The 20,262-nt window shown below is 37.7% G+C and overlaps 1 long non-coding RNA gene and 4 other non-coding genes across 6 annotated transcripts; all 5 read right to left on the minus strand.

Annotated features, from left to right (window-relative positions):
- Positions 1–616: 616 nt before the first annotated feature.
- On the minus strand, positions 617–5,023 carry LOC128373776 (uncharacterized). 2 transcript variants are annotated; one of them, XR_008322957.1, is made up of 5 exons: positions 4,754–5,023; positions 3,658–3,752; positions 2,385–2,479; positions 1,633–1,727; positions 617–1,067 (listed from the first exon to the last, which is right to left on the minus strand). It is a non-coding gene; the product is annotated as an uncharacterized LOC128373776 (long non-coding RNA). The 2 variants fall into 2 exon arrangements; XR_008322958.1 differs by lacking the exons at positions 617–1,067; positions 1,633–1,727 and adding an exon at positions 1,410–1,561 and having other exon boundaries at positions 2,247–2,479.
- On the minus strand, positions 1,241–1,373 carry LOC128374784 (small nucleolar RNA SNORA9). Its single transcript, XR_008323040.1, has one exon. It is a non-coding gene; the product is annotated as a small nucleolar RNA SNORA9 (small nucleolar RNA).
- On the minus strand, positions 1,980–2,112 carry LOC128374780 (small nucleolar RNA SNORA9). Its single transcript, XR_008323036.1, has one exon. It is a non-coding gene; the product is annotated as a small nucleolar RNA SNORA9 (small nucleolar RNA).
- On the minus strand, positions 3,267–3,399 carry LOC128374781 (small nucleolar RNA SNORA9). The gene has a single exon (XR_008323037.1). It is a non-coding gene; the product is annotated as a small nucleolar RNA SNORA9 (small nucleolar RNA).
- Positions 4,471–4,602, minus strand: LOC128374783 (small nucleolar RNA SNORA9). Its single transcript, XR_008323039.1, has one exon. It is a non-coding gene; the product is annotated as a small nucleolar RNA SNORA9 (small nucleolar RNA).
- Positions 5,024–20,262: the final 15,239 nt, after the last annotated feature.

Genomic DNA, 20,262 nt, shown 5'->3' on the forward strand with positions numbered 1-20,262 from the left:
GTATTTAGCACATGGGTCAATATCATTAAAGAGTCAGTGCATTCAATTTAACAAAACAATCAGACTGTTTGCAGCTGGTTGAAGAACTCTTGGAGTCTTGCAATAAGGAAGTTGATGATCTGACTTAAACATTTCAGATTGATCCCTTGATTTTTGTTTTGTGTCATTTCCTTTTAATCCAGATATATCAGTGCAGTTGCATATAATCTGAAGATTGTTGACTGTTAAAGACTGGTAATTAACTAAATCTAAATGGCATAAAAAACAAACTATGAATACACATTTAAATATTCACTGGCAGTATCTGTATGTCAATGTACAAAAAGGTGGAGATTTGTTTCTTCAAAGTACTCAGAAAAATGTGGAGCAACATCTCCCTCATAAGGATCTTCAGCAGTATTACATCTTTGATACTGAATAAAAATTTAAAAAAAAAAAGGACAAAGTGGGACATTTGCTCACTTTGAAAACAGTTTTCCTGAGGATAAACTTCAGATACCTCCAAGCAAACATGTTGTAGTAGTTCTGACAATCCAATGACAACATCAGTATATATTTAAAGTTTTAACCCCTGAAAAGCAGCCAATCAAGTTACAACCACAGCCTGTTTGTTTAGGATTAAGTTTATTTCATGTTTTTTCACATCACTTTCCTCAAATGTTACAAAATATTTTCACCAGTAACAGAAATGTTATTGTGATCACAAAAACCCAGACACAAATACTGTTGCATCTTTACGATTACAGAAGACACTTTTTGTGACAGTTAACATTGTTATATCAAATGAAATATCTATGTTTACTCTTCCTTTTAAACTTTTACACACAGTGGTACAAACATGTCAAAACTCATCTGCAGGGTTAAATACAGATATTTAAATTAAGCTTTTTTCCCCACTTTCAGATTAACTCTGCGGAGAACAAAGACAATGAAGAAAAAAGGAGAAACTTCAAGTAGTGTCCGATTGAAAAGTCTGAAGCACCATCAGACAGCCGTGGAGAAGTATCTTCATCTTCATCAAACGTTGACCCACAGAGTTACTGGAGGACTCCTTTCATCAGGACCAGCTGGAAGGATTAACACACAAATAATTAAATAAATGACGTTTAATTGACATATCAGCTCTTTATATATATTGATTAATGTTTGATCATTTGTGCTCTGCTGTTAAAACTGCAGCAAACCCATGAATTATGGGTCAGTTCAAGAGCCATCAGGTCTGGTTTAAGTTCTAAGAAGACAATGTTGGAGGTTTACCTATAACCCTGCCATGAAGAGCCACAGCAGGGCCTCAAACAGCCTCACATCTCTCTAGCAGACTTTACAGGAAAGGACAGAGCCACCACAGGCTGAGCCTCGCTGGAAGTCTGCATAACTAACAACTAGATACTTATAGAGCAAAACCTGAGTTACATTCATACTTTAAGCACAGCAGCAGAGAACTGTAAACATCTATTGTGTTTTAGGTGTCAGGTAATAAGTCAAGGAATTTAAGGATTTTCATCTAATATTCAAAGTCTGATATTAAAATGATTTATTATTAATTGGGATTGCAATTTGACTCAATCTTAACTAAAACATAATTTTCATGCTAACACAGTAATATGTTATTCAGTCTTTACAAATACAAACCTGGATTTTACAGCATTGTGTCAAACTCCAACATGACCGGCAGATGTCAGTCAGGTGGTCTGAGCACAGCAGGGTTTGACTTCATCTCTTCAGTCCTGTAAATCAAGGAAATCATTTGCAGATTAAGCGATAATTACTTACAGACCTAGTTGAAACTAAACATAAGTAGTCAAATCAGCTGTTTTAATCCTTTTTTTAAATGAAGAGACTCATCTCTTAATGGCACATGGTCATGTGGTAGCTTCTTGGTTCAAAAAAAAAAAAAAAAAAATCCACTTCATTTTTAGAGAGTATGAAACAGCACACACTAAAATTAGTCTCAAAACACATTTAGATAGTTGAAGACAGTCTGTCTGAGGTTTACCTATAACCCTGCCATGAAGAGCCACAGCAGGGCCTCAAACAGCCTCATATCTCTCTAGCAGACTTTACAGGAAAGGACAGAGCCACCACAGGCTGAGCCTCGCTGGAAGTCTGCATGACTAACAGTTTACTGATCAACAAGATAGATCTATACAGAGATTATTTATCTATCATCAAAATGAAGCTGAAACTACATAGGATTTCATTTTCAGTTTCAACTAGTTTCTAAGTCTGAGAGCAGCCAAAAAAACCTCAATCTTAACTAAAACATAATTCAATGTAAAACTACTAAAACGAGGTCCAAGTCAATGATGAGGAATTTTTAATAAACATTCAGCATTTTTCATGCTAACACAGTAATATGTTATTCAGTCTTTATAAATACACACCTGGATTTTACAGCATTGTGTCAAACTCCAACATGACCGGCAGATGTCAGTCAGGTGGTCCGAGCAGGGCAGGCTTTGACTTCATCTCTTCAGTCCTGTAAAATGATATTTTGTTAAACATCATGTGATTTTTACTAAGTTCACCTCAAACATGATGAGCCATCAAGGGATGAGAGTTTGAAGACTTGCATTAAAACATGATATGCAGCTTTGTAGTCTACATTAATAGTTTGAAGCAGATACTCTTTTACTCTGTTGTACTCGGGTCTCTTGCAGAAAAAGATGTCAATGAGTTCAACTGATTAAATTAAAAGGTAGTCATGATAACTTTACCATTCAGTGTGACTCCCACTAAATTACATCAAGTAGACCTCTTCACATGGATTATTTCCATGCAAATGACAATGATCTGAATATTCTAACATTCAATTTGCCCCACACTGCCCAGCCCAAGCTCAGAGCTGGACCAAATTCACTTAATCAATAGAAACATCAGCAATTTTTATAATCTAACAAATCATTTGTGTTTGTCTTACATGACAGTAAACTATTGTTGATCAGACAGTTTGAGTTTTACAAAATTACAACATGCATTGTCTCTATTTTCTTATATCTTACAGATAAATGATCAAATCAAGGAAATCATTTGCAGATTAAGTGATCATTACTTGCATACCTAGTTGAAGCTGAACACATAAGTAGTGAAATCAGCTGTTTTTATCCTTTGTTTTTTAAATGAAAAGACTCATCTCTTAATGGCACATGGTCATGTGGTAGCTTCTTGGTTCAAAAAAAAAAAAAAAAAATCCACTTCATTTTTAGAGATTATGAAACAGCACACACTAAAATTAGTCTCAAAACACATTTAGATAGTTGAAGACAGTCTGTCTGAGGTTTACCTATAACCCTGCCATGAAGAGCCACAGCAGGGCCTCAAACAGCCTCATATCTCTCTAGCAGACTTTACAGGAAAGGACAGAGCCACCACAGGCTGAGCCTCGCTGGAAGTCTGCATAACTAACAGTTTACTGATCAACAAGATAGATCTATACAGAGATTATTTATCTATCATCACAATGAAGCTGAAACTACGTAGGATTTCATTTATTATTACTATTTTGGGATTGCAATTTGACTCAATCTTAACTAAAACATAATTCAATGTAAAACTACTAAAACGAGGTCCAAGTCAATGATGAGGAATTTTTAATAAACATTCAGCATTTTTCAGGCTAACACAGTAATATGTTATTCAGTCTTTACAAATACACACCTGGATTTTACAGCATTGTGTCAAACTCCAACATGACCGGCAGATGTCAGTCAGGTGGTCCGAGCACAGCAGGCTTTGACTTCATCTCTTCAGTCCTGTAAAATGATATTTTGTTAAACATCATGTGATTTTTACTAAATTCACCTCAAACATGATGAGCCATCAAGGGATGAGAGTTTGAAGACTTGTATTAAAACATGATATGCAGCTTTGTAGTCTACATTAATAGTTTGAAGCAGATACTCTTTTACTCTGTTGTACTCGGGTCTCTTGCAGAAAAAGATGTCAATGAGTTCAACCGATTAAATTAAAAGGTAGTCATGATAACTTTACCATTCAGTGTGACTTCAATTTTCCCCACATTGCTCAGCCCTAGCTCAATCAGAGCTGGACCAATTCACTTAATAGATCAATAGAAACATCAGCAATTTTGATGATTTAACAAATCATCTGTGTTTGTCTTACATGACAGTAAACTATTAATTAAGACTGTTGATCAGATTGGAAGATGTCACCGTGAGTTTAAGGAAATTACAACATGCATTTTCTCTATTTTCTTATATTCTATAGATAAATTATCAAATGAAGGAAATAATTTGCAGATTAAGCGATAATTACTTGCAGACCCAGTTGAAACTAAACATAAGTAGTCAAATCAGCTGTTTAAATTAAGAGACTCATCTCTTAATGGCACATGGTCTGCTGTTCATGAGGTAGCTTATTGGTTAAAAAAAAAACCCAGTTCATTTTTAGAGATTATGAAACAGCACACACTAATATTGGTCTTGAAACACATTTAGATAGTTGAAGACAGTCTGTCTGAGGTTTACCTATAACCCTGCCATGAAGAGCCACAGCAGGGCCTCAAACAGCCTCACATTCTCTAGCAGACTTTACAGGAAAGGACAGAGCCACCACAGGCTGAGCCTCGCTGGAAGTCTGCACACAGCATTATAATAACTTAATTTAACAGGACACTTTAGAGTTTATAAAAAGGAAGTTTAACATGCTTAACATGCACTTTTTTGCAACCAGTAAGTTTACATGAGCTAAGAGATCATTGTCACAAAAGAAGGAAAAACATGTGGACACTCACCTTTCCATGTTGTTCTTGGGTGTTGGAGACATTAATACTTCAGTCTGTAAATGACAGAAAACAATAGTTAACGATTATTAGAAAACTTAGCAACCATGTTTTAGATCCAGCTACCAGCGCCCACATTTTTCTTATTTCTATCATTTAAAACCACATTTCTCGGAAATAATCGCCATTTTACCACAATGTGTAACTTATAAAACATTTGATGAAGTTTAAAAAGTCCTAAAATTAATATTTTTATATAGATGGAAACAGATTTGATGCTCCTACCTCCTCGCCCAACCGTCGTCTACTCAGTTTAACCACCGGATGTGACGTATATTAACTGTATCTACGGGGTCGCCCAGCAGGGGGCAGTGACGCACCGCTACTGGCAGAGGTTTGGATGGAAGTCCTGCTAAACCTGAATAAGCAATGGCATGGACACAATGTTAAAAAATATAACTACGATTTAGAAAAATGTTTAAAGCAAGTCAAATGACTACAGTAGCAAAAAAGGTAACTTATAGCATTTTAAGTTGCTGTTCAGTAGCCTACAGAGAGTAGAAAAGAGACAAAGCAGGTTACTGTTTAATATGAATAAACATGAGATGAGCAGAATTACAAATAGTATTCAAAAAGGGCTGGGAGATGATTAAAAACAGCCCCCTACATACATGTCATATATTAATCTGACAGGTAGGTCTACTTTATACATAGCTGTCAAAAGTTTGGACACACTTTCTCAGTGAAGTGAAGAAGTAGGCCTAGGTGTGTCCACATTGTGACTGGCAATAGGTTACATAGAGTACATTTTTCAATTTTGTATTATTAATATTATTTTAGCCCATTAGTGGTGATGGTTGGGGAAGTGAGAGAGTTATGGAGATTGGCAACATTTTGCAGTAGTGGTACAGCATAATGTAATACAGTTCTTAAATAGGCTTATGTGATAGTAATTCAAAAGTAGGAAGGAAATCATTCAAAAACAACCAGCTTCACTTCCTGATTCTGGAAAGTGTTGGCTTGAAAGTTTCAGTCCTAAAGTGGCAATTCATGAGGCATTTACTTATAATTTTATTAGCACAAAGTGAATTTTTTACAATCATCAATCTTTTATCAAAATGACCTTTTTCATATTGAAAAGTGCTTTTTTTGGCTATGACTGACACTTTCTATGTAGGAGGGCTTTTATAACCCAGTAGACAGCCGTTGGTGGTGGGTGTTGAGCGTCCTCCTCACTGTTCTCGTGGTTGATGACTCAGACTGCATTGCCGTACAACAATACAGGCCATAGAGGAGCAGACTTCTCCTTGGCCGTCTGTCGTAGCCTGCACCACCAGCAGACGTCCAGGATGAATTTCAGCTTTGTTTTCCTGCAGTGATGCTGACCACTTGCCCAGCTGACATGATTAGCATGCAGATGAAGGCCCAAAACTGACAATCTTAGTCTGTGTTTAGACTAAAACACAGGCTGCTCTACTCTTATCTGAATGCCTGAAGAAAATTTGTATATTTTGGACAAACAAAATTGGATCCAGGAAGTGGTTTCAGCATCACTGCTATGCTGTAGATATAAATGAGACAAAGCCATTTTATCTTTTACCCGCTATCTCAGAAGTCTCCTCCAAACAATATTCTCCAGATTGATCATAATTTGATCTGTTTGAATAATCCTATTTCTACCACGCTGCTGGATTACATCTGACAGTCTGTTTTGCTGCATGAACATGTCTGTACAGTACCAACAACAGCATAAACAGTCCAACCAGGCGACGCTCGAAATGATTTACCAGACTTGAACAATCAGATAATCACGTTCCAGCTTCTGGGCAGAGATCTTAAAATAGCTCAGTGACCAAAATGCTTTTCCAAAAATTTGTTTTGCTTTCATAATTAGATAAGATATCTCAATAAGACGGGACAGTAGGCACCACTGCCGCCACTGTGATCATGTCTGCAGAGGGAGTGTCGGAGGTTTAACAGATCATGATCAATGGTTGGGCGGTCACATCCTACAATAATTCATCAAAGCTGAATTGATCAATATATATTTGTATACAGTGGATTAAATGAGTATGGGGTCAATAGGTTCAATCTGCAGTTCTCCTGAGCTCTATGACGTTGTTTTAGCATCTTTCAACTCTTTGTTTTGGTTTTATGATCCTCAACTTTACTGTTTTGGTTCAGCCTCACTGTTTTCAGCAAGAAAGCTCCAATAAACACACTGTGAGCTACCTACCCAGCACCAAACAGAAAGTCAGTGACAAGCTAATAGACATGATGAAGCACATAGTTGTTAAAGAGCCAGATATCTCCCTCAGGAGTTGTGGATACTAAACCAGAGATGAAGGAAATTGAATATTGGAGTTGCATTCGTCAGATGACCAAAAACACGACTCTAAATGAACGCTAATTTTTCTCTGTGACTGGTGGACGTGTAAATAGGCAAAGAAACAATGTTCATCATACTGTAAGACTTTATGAGGTAATAGTATGTTAATTGCCAAATACACCGATTATTATTGATTATTACTGCTTTAAATACAAATTGAAAAGTTAGTTGAGCAGCAGGGTTTATTCTTGACTTATTAAATGTCATTTGACAAAAAAAGCTTTTAACTTCATTTCATGGTCTTTGTCAGCAGGTGGCATTTCAACAAACTCATCCACTTATGAAGACCTTGAGATGTGGTTCAGTCACCAGAAAATGTCAATCAGGTGCTCCAATGAGCACGCTGAAAGATATTTTCTCACTGTAATCATTCCTCCTGTTCATACAGGGTTGGGCAAAAATGTATTTAAAGGTTAATATGATGTTTGCGATGTCTCAGTCAGTCAAATAAAGTGCATATCTTCCACAGTTATAGTCTTTTTAATGTCAAAGTACATCTTTGTTTCTTGTACACTGCAGTGGATTAAATCATATCTGTAATGGTGAAATATATCTACTTGATTTGACTCATATGGAGGACTGAAGCTTCTTATTAGCTTCAAATAATCTTTTAAGTACATTTTTACACAGAGGGAGCACTCTGGATTTTGTCCCCCATCACTCACATTGCAAGTCCAGCATGAATTGATCTTCTATATGAACAGCAGGCGTGATTACAGTGAGCAGGACCTGACAGACTTGAAAAATTGTGACCCTGTTCTTTAATAAGAAAACAATTACAATGACTACTTTCATACTGGGTAAAACATTGTCCAATTGGAGACAAAGAGTCTGTATATGTGCTATGAAGGTATGTGTTTAAGTCTTGACTCCTTGCCCGTAACAACTAAAGCTGAAACAGAGCCATTGTGAATGAAGATGAATTGCCAAAGACGTAAGAATGAATGAGGCAGATACCAGAGGATTAACCTGATCTTAGAAACCACTCAACGACAGAACAAGAGTTGTAATCTACCTAAAGGCCTCTGGGCCAGAAGACAGTACATTAACACTGCTCCAAATGTCGTCATCGCCCTCTGATTTGTTTAAAGATGACGCTCTGAGGATCACCTCAGGCAGAGAAGCACACGTAACAATTCCTCAATTAGAGACGTGTCCCAGAATCACTTTGAGGTCACATAATGACTTTCATTGCAGCTGTTGAGTGTGTTTAAATTCCCCGTTTAGTTTGGCCGCTTCACAATATATACATGCAGTATATATAACAAGCAGGTGGAAAGGTTTGTTTAAAACTTCAGACTTAAGTGAGAGTTATGTAACTGGTATTAGACCATACTGGGTCGGCATGTGAATACTGCCTTTGTATGACTGTGAGCATGTGTAAGTGTGTTGTATCCTCCTGTCAGCTGATTTCTATCACAGAGCTGCAGGAGACGCCCCCCAGTCTGACTAAAGAGAGAGTGGTGGTTAATAGTAAATAGGGTTGCAATTATTTGATTCTTGAATAAGCTGTCTTCTGTTTCAAATACTCCAGGTTAGGGTTAGGGTCAATTAAATGTAAGAAAATGCTGAAAAATGCCAATCACAAGTTCTCAGACCCCAAAGAGACATCTTGAAATTGCTTGTTTTGTTCAATAAGTGGTCCTTTTTAAATGACAGTGATATAAAGCAGAAAAAAGTAAGAAATCATCACATTTGAGAGGCTAGAATATGCAAATGTTGGTATATTTGCTCAATAAATGCCATAATCGTTTTCTTGTTTGATTTTTCTTTAATTCATGAGTTGAAAAATATAATATGAGCAGTTGGGCTGCTTTCTTAAACAGTAACAATAAATGGATACCATGATGGCCACTAATCTAATAATCTGCGAGATCTGTTTCCATTCTACTCTACTGAATTTAATTTTAACTGGCAGGGCCCCTTCTGTTTAAACTGTGTGTTGGGGCACTTCCACATGCACCCAAAGTTCAGTTTGATCTGGATGCTGCATTGGTGACAGAGGCACTAGGAGAAGCGAGGTGCAGCTGAGGCTCCAGCTGGTTTACAGTAGCTGCGAGCAACTCTTATGAAACACGCAATGATTTAAGGGGCTTTGTATGTTGCCGTTTGAGGATAATTGAGGTTTGATTCAGACTTTGGGTTTAATGAGCACATAATCCTTTTCACCTGATCCCTGCCTGCCAGAATGAGGTGAAATTCTTCATTCCTCGTGGTCATGGGCCTCAAAGTCACGATTCTCTGGTGCAGTTAGTGTTTTCAGTTAAAAGCACCACTGCAGCAATGCATTAATACTCCATGACAAGTTAAAGCCATGCTTATGTAAAAGTGCAACATTTTAGCATCAAAATGTACTTAAAATATTACAGTAAAAGTAGTGGTTTGGTCCCTCTGACTGATGTATTATTATACATGACATCATTAGATTATTAATAGTGAAGCATCAGTGTTAGAGCAGCATGTTACTGTTGTAGCTGCTGGAGGTGGAGCTAGTTTACACTACTTTATACAGTTAGCTAGTATAGTCCCGTGGTTCCCAACCTAGGGGTGGGGCCCCTCCAAAGGGTCAGCAGATAAATGTGAGGGGTGGTGAGATGATTAATGGGAGAGGAAAGAGAAAAAAAAGTAGGTTCTGATACACAAATCTGTTTTTAGTTTTTGGACTTTTTCTCTCTTTGATTTTTGCTGAAATACTGGAGCATTTGAACATTTATTGAAATTAAACCATACAAGAAGTTTAGAGGGAAAATCACTATTTGGTGGAGCTGTTAACAACTCATAGACATCTTAAATGTGACCCTGACTACACACTACTTTTTGTAAGACATCAAATTATTCATTGTGTCAAATCTACATCAAGTAACTAAACTTGTCTAAATGTAGTGTGTGCCTTTCCCTCTAAAATGTACTGCAGTGGAAGTAGCTTATATTTAAATATTGCACAAGTACTTCAACATTTCTATTAAGTAATATTCAGTGAAAGTAAAAAGTTACTTTCCACCACCAGAGCATTGTCAATGTTTGAATGCTGACATTAGCATTTAGCTCAGAGCACAGTAAAGTCTCAGAGGGCTGTTACCATGGCTTTAGACTGTTCTTGTTGAGTAATACAAAACAACCTGTTTAATTAGATCCATCTGTGGAACACTTAAGAACACACTTAACAAATAAGCTTTGGTGAAACTGAACTTTGGTGCATTCAAACAATTAGTGGCTGCAACATAAATTTTATACAAATATGAGGGTCCGACAGAGTTTAAGGGGTCTTTTCACGTTTCTATTAGCGCATTTACAAACAAAACACGTGTGGACATATGAGCAGGGTTCATTCGGTGCATTTGCGTATGCAGTTGTAATTTAGGAGATGGATCATACACTAAGAAGTTTTCCAGAACATGATTTTCCCACAGTGCATTGTGAGTCAGCCTCTTAGTGCTGTACGTCCAGCACCCGATGCAGGATGTTCTCTCCCTGCAACTCTGAGTCAGCTTCTCAGTCTCCCGCCCCTCCTCCTCCTGCTCCTCCTGTGTGTCATTACATCTCCACCCATCCATGTCCCCTTCTACTATACCTTGCCTGCTGTAGCTATGTCTTTTTCTCTCAATGGCACCAAGGAGGGATTAAATCCAGGTTATTTAAAGAGGGCAGATCCCTTTCTAATAGCCTTACTAACGACACAGTGTACTAGCTTCATGACTCTGCAGTTACTCTCACCTATAGGCTCTCTTCGTGGCGTCATATGTGTTCATTCCCTCTGGGAAATCTACATCATGACCGAATAACACGCAGTCAGTGTTCTTTTGGAGGAGTCATGATGCTTAGGTAACTCTTATCTTGGAGTAACGTGTTCTGCACATGCGAGTCTCTGTGTCCTCAGCAGCATTACTCAGCGGGACGCCTCACTTTGGCATCTGCATGCTGTGTTTGGATTTCATAACATACAGTACAGTTACTCATTATTGTTTGCAGTACAAGCGGATCGACATGTTTTGTTCCTGAGTGAACAAAGCAAGAACATGTTAGTATTTCACAATGTAAAGTAAAAGCATTAGTGATAAGAGTTTTTTTTTTTTTTTTATAATCAGCAACAGCAGTTTTATTGTAGCCTACTCAAACATCTTTCGCAATGGTTAAACAGATTTCTTACCCTTAACGAGAGGTGATGATTGTTTTGTTCTCACATTTTATTGCACTTCTGGTTTGCTTTGTGAAATCCAGGCCATAAAAATACCAGACACACATCAAGTATTTACAAGGAGGAATGAAGTGTTTGTCATAGTTTTTTTCCACTTTGCCAGCTAAACTCAGTCTTTGGGACGGAATAGGATTCAGGAGTTTTGTTTGTGTCACATGCAAGAGGAACAAGGAGCGATGCTGACAGAACAGTGACTGATACGTCTGAGCATGTGGAAATATCCTGAGGTCACAGCAGGGCTTTTATCCACATGCAGTTGACACACTTAATCTGATCCATCTTGTGCTCTCACACACAGGCTCAGCTGATGGAAAAACACTCGGATACAAGCGTGAGGGGGGGAAAAAAAGCTCTTTCTCCTCTGACATTTAACTTAATTCTGGGATTTAGACATAATTACGCAGGAAGAATATTGCTTTTGAATGCTGCTGATTATAATCATAGTGGTGATGAGAGAAGGCTGCATCAAACCTAATTCTTCCGTTGGTTCACATATTCAGTAATCCTTGAATGAATTATGCTGATTGGGCAGTAAAAGCTAAAATGTTAATACCTATGATACCTCAGGCACAATTTCACAAACTGCGGAAATGACACAATTAACCACAGTGTAAACACATACAAATCTACCCGATGGAGACTTCACTGTGAGATTTTGCATATTGCTTATATAAGAACTGTAGCTTGTGTGTGTGTGTGAGTTATTTCCAGGATTTACACAGTTTCTATACTAAGATTATGCCACATGGATGTTAAGCTGTATGGTATGAACAGTGGAGATGGGAAATATTTCCATGTTAATGACTTGCCAGCGGTTTTGTCATCAAGAAAACCATTGTATGATTACAGCTGTGGCTCAGGAGGTAAAACAGGTCGTCCACTAATCAGAAGATTGGCAATTCGGTCCCCGGCTCCTCCAGTCTACTTGGCAAAGACACAGAGCTCCAAATTACTCCTGAAGGTGTATGAATGGATGAGTGAATGAGTGAATGGGTAAATGTGGCTTGTAGTGTAAAAATGCAGTGAGTGGTCTGAAGACTATAAAGGCACTATATAAATGCCAAGTCCATTTATCATTTACAGAGATGGTCATGTAAAGATTAAAACACTATGTATTCATTAGATAACGCTGGACACAAGTTGTCTCCAATTACACTGGGAAGTCCATTCTCATTGTTTGTGCACTGCAGGCTTTAAGTTTGTGTGAGTTACACACTGGGCCAACATTGATGAACAAAATAGTAGTGATGAGCACAAAAAAAACTAAATGCAAATATACAACTGAAGAAGAAAAACACATTTTTTTGGTGGAGGAGGACTTTAAAGAAAGCTAAAAGCAGAAATCTTGGACAAACAATAATATGAGATTGTCTTTAAAACTAAATTACCATCCTTATCTAAAATAATGGAGTAAAAGACTTCCATGGCTGGACTTTAGTTATTTGTGCTTTATTATAAATGTCAGCAGGAGTTTAAATTAGGTTTCCTTCCCTCTGGAAAAGTACCTGGAGGGTTCTCTATTGGTTGTTAACATTTACTGTTTTGTTCCAGATTTAACACAAGAAAAGTTAATTTAATCTGCATTATCACAGACATATTGGGTGTTACATCCATTTTTTTCTAAATCTCCTCGGAGGAGACCACTGGTGATACCTCAGGCCCTTGTGCTGGCCAGGATCTACGCTTGAATCTCTTCCTATTTTGCTCTCATACCCCTCATCAGAGGGCCAGCTACAAGAAACAAGAGCGATGGAGCAGCAGCAGAAACACAGGAGCGGATCTGAAGCCTGATTTGATTGCTGCAGTGATTATCACCCCATCAGACAGGCAGTAATTATGAAGTAGATGTGAGGAGGCAGACAGAGGCAGGGGGCTGAGCACGAGCAGCTTGACAACAGGCCAGGTTAGAGGGAGGAGGTCCTGCTGCGGCTCATAATTGGTTGTCTGTTTCTCGTCCTACCTGTGGGTGTTGTTCAAACCGAGGCCACAGTGACACTTCATCTCCTGCCAGGAGTCAATCTATCCGGCGTTTAATGGTGCCTGTGCAGGAACATTTTTTGATCTACACAAGGGCTCCAGCGAGAAAATCAATTAATAGTGACTAATGGCAACAGAGATGTTTTTTCCTCTCATGGATTTAATCCTTTTACACAACTTTTAGGGACAGTTGTGGGGCGGGCGAGTGGATGTTTTCACCAACTCTTCCCATGTCTGAATGCACCATTGACTTTTATCAGATTATCATACTTTGTTTACTCCTCTCTGCACAAAGCAATGTCAGAGTACTTTAAGGACAGTTCAGTGCCCTGTTTATAATGTTCTTACTGTACATGAGTCCTGAAGTTACTTTTGGTTGTACTAATATGATAGTTCCACATTTTTGGACTCTATCTCTCTAATATCTAGATTCAAAGGATTCGATGCAGTGCATGAGTCCTACTTTAAGCTGCTCTTTTTGCATCTGTTGTCCTTGTGCTGAAATCCTGCAGGATGTTTTGGTTTCTAAATGCAATTTGGTTTATGACCCACATTATAACAATATAATATAACAGAGTTTGTCAGGAAGAGAGCAATCACAGACTCATTTCCATCGTTGTTCCAGATCATTACAATAAGTCCATTTTGCCCGGAGTCCTGTGACCTTATTCACACACATACTCTCAGAGACCTTCTAACTTGGCCTACACATTTCTAGCCTAGGTGTGATTTAGGAAAATATTCATAGCAACTCTGAGCAAGGAAAATTTTACCTTAGTGAGGAGGTGTGTTTGACCCCGTTACTAAGTATAACTCATCCTTTTAAAAGGTGATGAAACACAGGCCAAATTGTGCAGCAGCCTATTCACATGCTGATAATAATGGTAATATGTATTTGCTTACATTTATTTACCATGCTGATCACTTTGTACTTACTCTATCTGATATTAACAGGCAGAACATGGCTCAGGTATTATAGCGTTAAAGGGCTGGGTGGGAGATGTGAGTGTATCGACCACAAACATTATCCCTGTACTATCTAATCTGTGGCATTTCATTAACTTACAGTCTTTCAGCGTTTGGAGAATATTACCTCTCATATTTCTTTTTTGTTTTTCCATCATTTTCTCCTCCTGCTTAAGAAACTCTTAAACTTCTTAAAAGTCCTCTTTTTCACCTTAAGGGCTAAGATGCTCTGCAAATAACTTTTCCAGGATCTAGGCTTAACTGTAAGAGGAAAATTATACTAACATAACATTATAAAAAGACATTTCTAAGACTTTCATTGCTCGGAGCAACACTTTGTACTAGGAAGCGTAATGAATGCGGTCCCTTATTTTCTGGCTCTAAAGTTCAGTCCAGAAGACTTCCTGAAGCATTCATTGTGTTTCTATGAAGATAAGTAAAAACTAATTATGCAACCTCTTTTTACTATGCTTGTCATGCCATGGTTAGTGTCATATAATAACATAAATCAGAATGTTAATGTTAGTCTTGTTACTCTGTAGTTATTAACAGTGTAATTGTGAAGCTTCAACTAACTGATGAATGATAACTGACAGAGAGTTGGCCTCTACTCTTCCGTGTCTGTCAAACACGAACTGAAATGCAGGTTATCCTTCACTTCTAACCAAAGGGCAAAAGTACTATAAGACCAAAAAGCCAGGTGAACAGCTTGTAACCATGGAAACATGTCGCCTCCCCTTCTACTGATGCTGTTGCTCATGTGCAGCTCAACACCCAAAAACAAAATCAACAACAACCCACAACAAACACACGCTTTAATCAATTTAAAACACGTCGCTTCAATCACCAACATAGGAAACAAACCACTGATGATGATTTTAGTCATGCTTAAAATATTTTACAATTATGAAATGTTTTAATTATGATATAATATGATCAAATCTGATGGAGCACTGATTGAGAACATTGCATTTTCTCATTTATATGTGGAAAACAGTCATAAGGTTAATTTGATACACATTTTAAGTGGTTCTAATGACGTGAACCCGGGTCAACCCAGTTGGAATTTTCCACAACAGGCTATTCAGCTGACTGCGGTCGATCAATGCAACCATCACAGTCCAGCATAATCAGAAAGTGTGATCCTCTGGCTACTTTCCACATCAGCGGGCTCAGTGATTAGAGCGCTCATTGAGAAAAAAGGGGCGATGCTGCAGGGATCTGCCTTTAAGTCCATTATCTGTAGCCCAAATCCCACTGGATCGTTTGCTAGTCTGAACTGAACAGTGTCCTCCTCCTCCTCTTCCTCCTCCTCCTCCTCCTGTCCACAGCCGAGGTTCATTTGGACGGTGGAAACAAAGTTCTGCTGCTGTCAGTAATTATGTCAGCTTTTTTTTTTCATCTTCTGGACTGGAGCTTTTGTTTATCTACTCTTTTTTGTCTTTGTCCCTGAAGGCTCTGACCAAACACTGACCTGCTGCTTTTGATCTGGAAATTCAAGCTTATTCTGCTGACTCATTTTAATTTGCTCCAGATTATCCATAAACATCAGCTAAGTGCTGCAAATGCTGAGAGTAGGTTTGCAAAGTTTTATGACCTAGTTTTCTCACTTTATACCAATTTCTACCTTTACAAACTACACCGAAAGTAATGATTATATTCATTCTTGAATATTCTGTTTTTCTATTAACCCATTGTTTAATATGTAAAATGTTAGAAAATATTGAAGAATGACAGCTGCTATTTCCAAGTTTTACCCAAAATACAGTATATAATTGCAATATTAGATATACAATGACATAAAACACTACAAAGCAGTAAAGGTTCACATTTTAGAAGCTGGGACAAGCAGACATTTTGCATTTTTGCTATTTTATATCATCATGAATGTATCTGTATATAACTTTGCTACTCATGCTGGTCAGATATAACAAGAAATAGTGATGGGCATCCCTCAGTGTTTTCTGACATTTTATAGATTAAAGAATAGATTAATTAAAAAAGAAATCAATATATTGATCAAGAAGGGAAATAAAGCTCCCATCATAATGTCACCTATAAGACAATGTTTAATTGTTGAAAATACAAAGATATTAAATTCCCAATAAAAATCGTGAAATCAGCAAAATCCTCTCATCTGAGTTGCTGGAACTATCAAATATTAGGAGTGATAAATGACAAATAATCAGTTATAAAGATGTTGTTGATGAATTTTGTGCCAACTGATCAACTAAGAAAAACACAGCTGTTCTCCCAAAATATTTTCGACAACTTGAAGATCTAAGCTTCCTCATTTGACAGCGATGGATCGAGATCGAGCTGCGTGACCTTCAGTCATGTTACGAGCAGAAAACAGTGGAGAGCTCAGAATAAATAACAAAAACAAGGTGGTGTCTCTTAGTGAACTTTGTTCAGCAGGAGCCCGTCCGTACAGCAGCGGACGAGTAACAAATGCACATAACACCAGATGTCTGAAGTGATCCTGGGTGGCGGGCTGCTATAATTAGCCAGACACACTTGAGTCAGAGCCAAGGAAAAAGCATATCTGCAGGAGGCGAAGTCTAAATCACCAACCGTGCTGCTGGGAACTGCTTGGCTCACTTTTGATGTCCCTCAAGGAAACTTGTGACATAAAAATACTCAAGGGACCGTCGCCCATTGTTAAAAACACACACAGGCCCTGAAGTATCATCTCCACCTATAACAGTCCCACATTAACAGCCAAACTAACCTACATTCAGAGTATCTCTTCACTGTTTACTGCATTAAGCTTTTTTGTACTGCATAGAGATCGGCTTAAAATTCTGCCCAGTACAGGCCATCCTTTCCCTGGGTACAGTTAGTACAAATCACTGCTTTAATCTCTTAAAGTTTGGTGTGTCTGGCTCTTTTTTTTCTCCCCCTGATTTTAGCTTGTTTGTGACTCTGCTCCCCCAGCTGTTGCTGAGATGTGGTGACAAGCAGAAAACAACCAAAAAACAGCATTTTGGGAGAGATTGAAACTGATTGGACTCAAAATTGAGAAAACAGAAGTGTGTGTGTGTGTGTGTGTGTGTGTGTGTGTGTGTGTGTGTGTGTGTGTGTGTGTGTGTGAGTGAGAGAGAGAGAGAGAGAGAGAGAGAGAGAGAGAGAGAGAGAGAGAGAGAGAGAGAGAGAGAGAGAGAGAGAGAGAGAGAGAGAGAGAGAGAATATTGCTGAGTCTTTGTTAAAAAAAAGAAGAAATAAGTAATGCATAAGCCCTGCACACTGCTTCATAACTATTATTAGACACTGAGATCATCTGTAGATGAAACCAGATGGTTTTATTGCTGATGCTGCACTTAATAAAGATAAAGCTGCACCTCAAAGGCCTGAAAGTATTATTTTCCAATATGTGATGTCTCTCTGGATGAAAATGAAAAATGTCAATGCAGTTTAGTTCAGCGGGGAAAGACTCCACAAATCAACAACAACACAGATGCTGAATTTAATAAACAGACTTTAAGCTGTAAAACAGATTGATGAATATTGAACATTTCTTTTAGCTGTACTTTTCCTAATGTGACTCACAGTATACAAAAAAGAAATAAAATGCATAATTTTTTGAAATTTTGTGCAACTGATACACATTTTTTAATATTTCCCCCCCCCTGACAGCTTCAGTATGGATTAATCTAATATATATTTAATGACTGATGAGGAATGTATTAATGTGAATTAGTGTAGAGACTAATTATGAATCAGAATAGGAATAGCATGTAAGGGTTAAGTGAGTATGGGTTTTTTAAGCATTACTGTACCTGTCACTATGATGTCCTCCCTAGTAGGAAGTGTAGAGGTAACTTTGCAACAACTTTTGACTTGCAGGGAGCATTTTTACATTTGTTCACCTAAAATTTTGAAACCATGTTTAACTCATTTGACATCATAACAGTATAAAAATAACAGAAAGTCACAAAAAGCATGATGTGTCTCCTTAGATAAAAGTTTAATAGGACTATAATGTCACCCTGGTGGTCTGATTAGGGTTTAAGGTACTGACCATGAAATTGCAACATTATCCTTGGATATGTATCCTGCATATCAGGGTATTACTGTATTGTTTATCTTGGTTAGTAAAAAAAACTCTATGATGGAGAGCATGATAACAAATAAAGATAGTTATGCAAAAAAAAAAGAGAGAAAAAACTGCAACAAGTCCATTTGGGGACTTTTACTGTATGTCATCCTCACGTGTCTGAAGGTCACACTCAAGTTAACAACAGCTGGATGACTGTTGGTGAGTCAACCCTGTGGAGTTATTGAAGTCACATGTAATTCATTAGTCCTCATCGTTAAGAGTCCCATGAGTCCAAGTGTGAATGGGTGTTAGTAATGATGCTTTTCCACTTTGACATTGACGACCTCCTTCACTCTTCTTTTAAAACACTTATCTTTCCAAATTCTGCCATTCTCCATCTATTTTCAGTCAGTTCAGCACTCTCTCCACTAAAAGCATGAAATGATAACCAATCTGAAACTAAACATCTTCAGTCTCTTCTCCACTAATCTCAACATAATATCGTCATGGTGTAAAACATATTTCCTGTTTTTTCTCGCACGAGGCAGATATTTAACTCATTTCAACCCAGTTATCATCCGCTTTGTGCTTACACCCCTCCAAAATGTATCCGTTTTTTCAAGTTTTTGATTTCTCTAAAGTTTTATTTCTCTCTTTTTAAACGTCTAATACCAACTTTCTCTTTTTAATGCATTTTCTGGAATTCTGTAAAGCACTTTGAGGCTGCTCGTGTATGAAAGCGGTTGCATAAATACATTCACTTTGAAGCCATCTCGTGTATGAAATGTGCTGCAGAAATACATTTGCTTTGCCTTCACCACATTTCTGGAGGCTATTCTCATAATAGACAGTAGTTTTCTTTGGCTTCTTCTGACGATTTGATGCATCTTAGTTCACTGAATAATGGGTCCTGTCAGTCAAAGTGTGCAGTAGAAGTTGCTAACCTAATAAACCCTTTTCCCTTTTCCTGTACCTGTCAGGAATATTGGATGCTTCAATGAAACACACACCCACATGACCTGAGAGTAAACCCTCCTGTTGCCGCCTGTCTATCCTCCTCTTCATCCATTCATCATCTCGTTCATTCATGAAGTCAGATTAAGTGCGAGAGCCGCCTGTTAAATCCCTTTGTGCACTATTCCTACCAACCCCCCCACCCCTTCATGTATCCACACTACATTTGCTATCTAAGCTTCATGCTTCATGGTCGAGGAGATTGCAGGGTTTTTTTTTCCCTTTTTTCCCCTGAATGAAGGTTTTGTCTCCAGATTATTGCTCACAGTGCATGGAGGGCTCAGCTAATCCCAATTACGCACTCAGAAGATGTATAATCCAACCCACTCCAACACTCACTCCTTGCTGTTGAGAGAGAAGTAGAATATTGTCCACTCACTGTCACTTACCTCAGATATGTTGGATTTTTACTCCTGTGCCAAAGCTACATAAACACAGCCTAGAAAATTTACAGTGACATTTATTTGTCATTTTTATTTAACCTTTTAAATTATTATATTTATTTGTCATTTGCTGCATCACAAAGTGACAATCCCTAATAAATATCATTAATTTCAATGTTTATATGGCGAGTTTAGTTTCCTGTGATGATCTTAATTGAGTTTCAGATGTTTTTTTTCTTTTCACCCAGACAAGGATCCAATTTATTGGGAAACACTGAATATATGATCATATGCAAATGACCAAATTCAATGATTTTGAGGCATAAAAAAATATTTATACCGCAAGTCTGGTGCACAAAATGCAGCTAAAAGCGCTTAACAAATCAAAAAAGGAAAGATGAACAAATGTACAAATATCAACATTTACAGCTGAGTGACAGAAACCATCATTTTAACAGATGAAATTAATATGTAACAGATTCCATGTTTGAAACTGAAACTTGTGTTTGTTTTCACCTATTTGATATAGAATTTAAAATTCTTACTTAACCATATATT

Source organism: Scomber japonicus, chromosome 15, assembly GCF_027409825.1.
Source record: "Scomber japonicus isolate fScoJap1 chromosome 15, fScoJap1.pri, whole genome shotgun sequence".
Classification (NCBI taxonomy): Eukaryota; Metazoa; Chordata; class Actinopteri; order Scombriformes; family Scombridae; genus Scomber; species Scomber japonicus.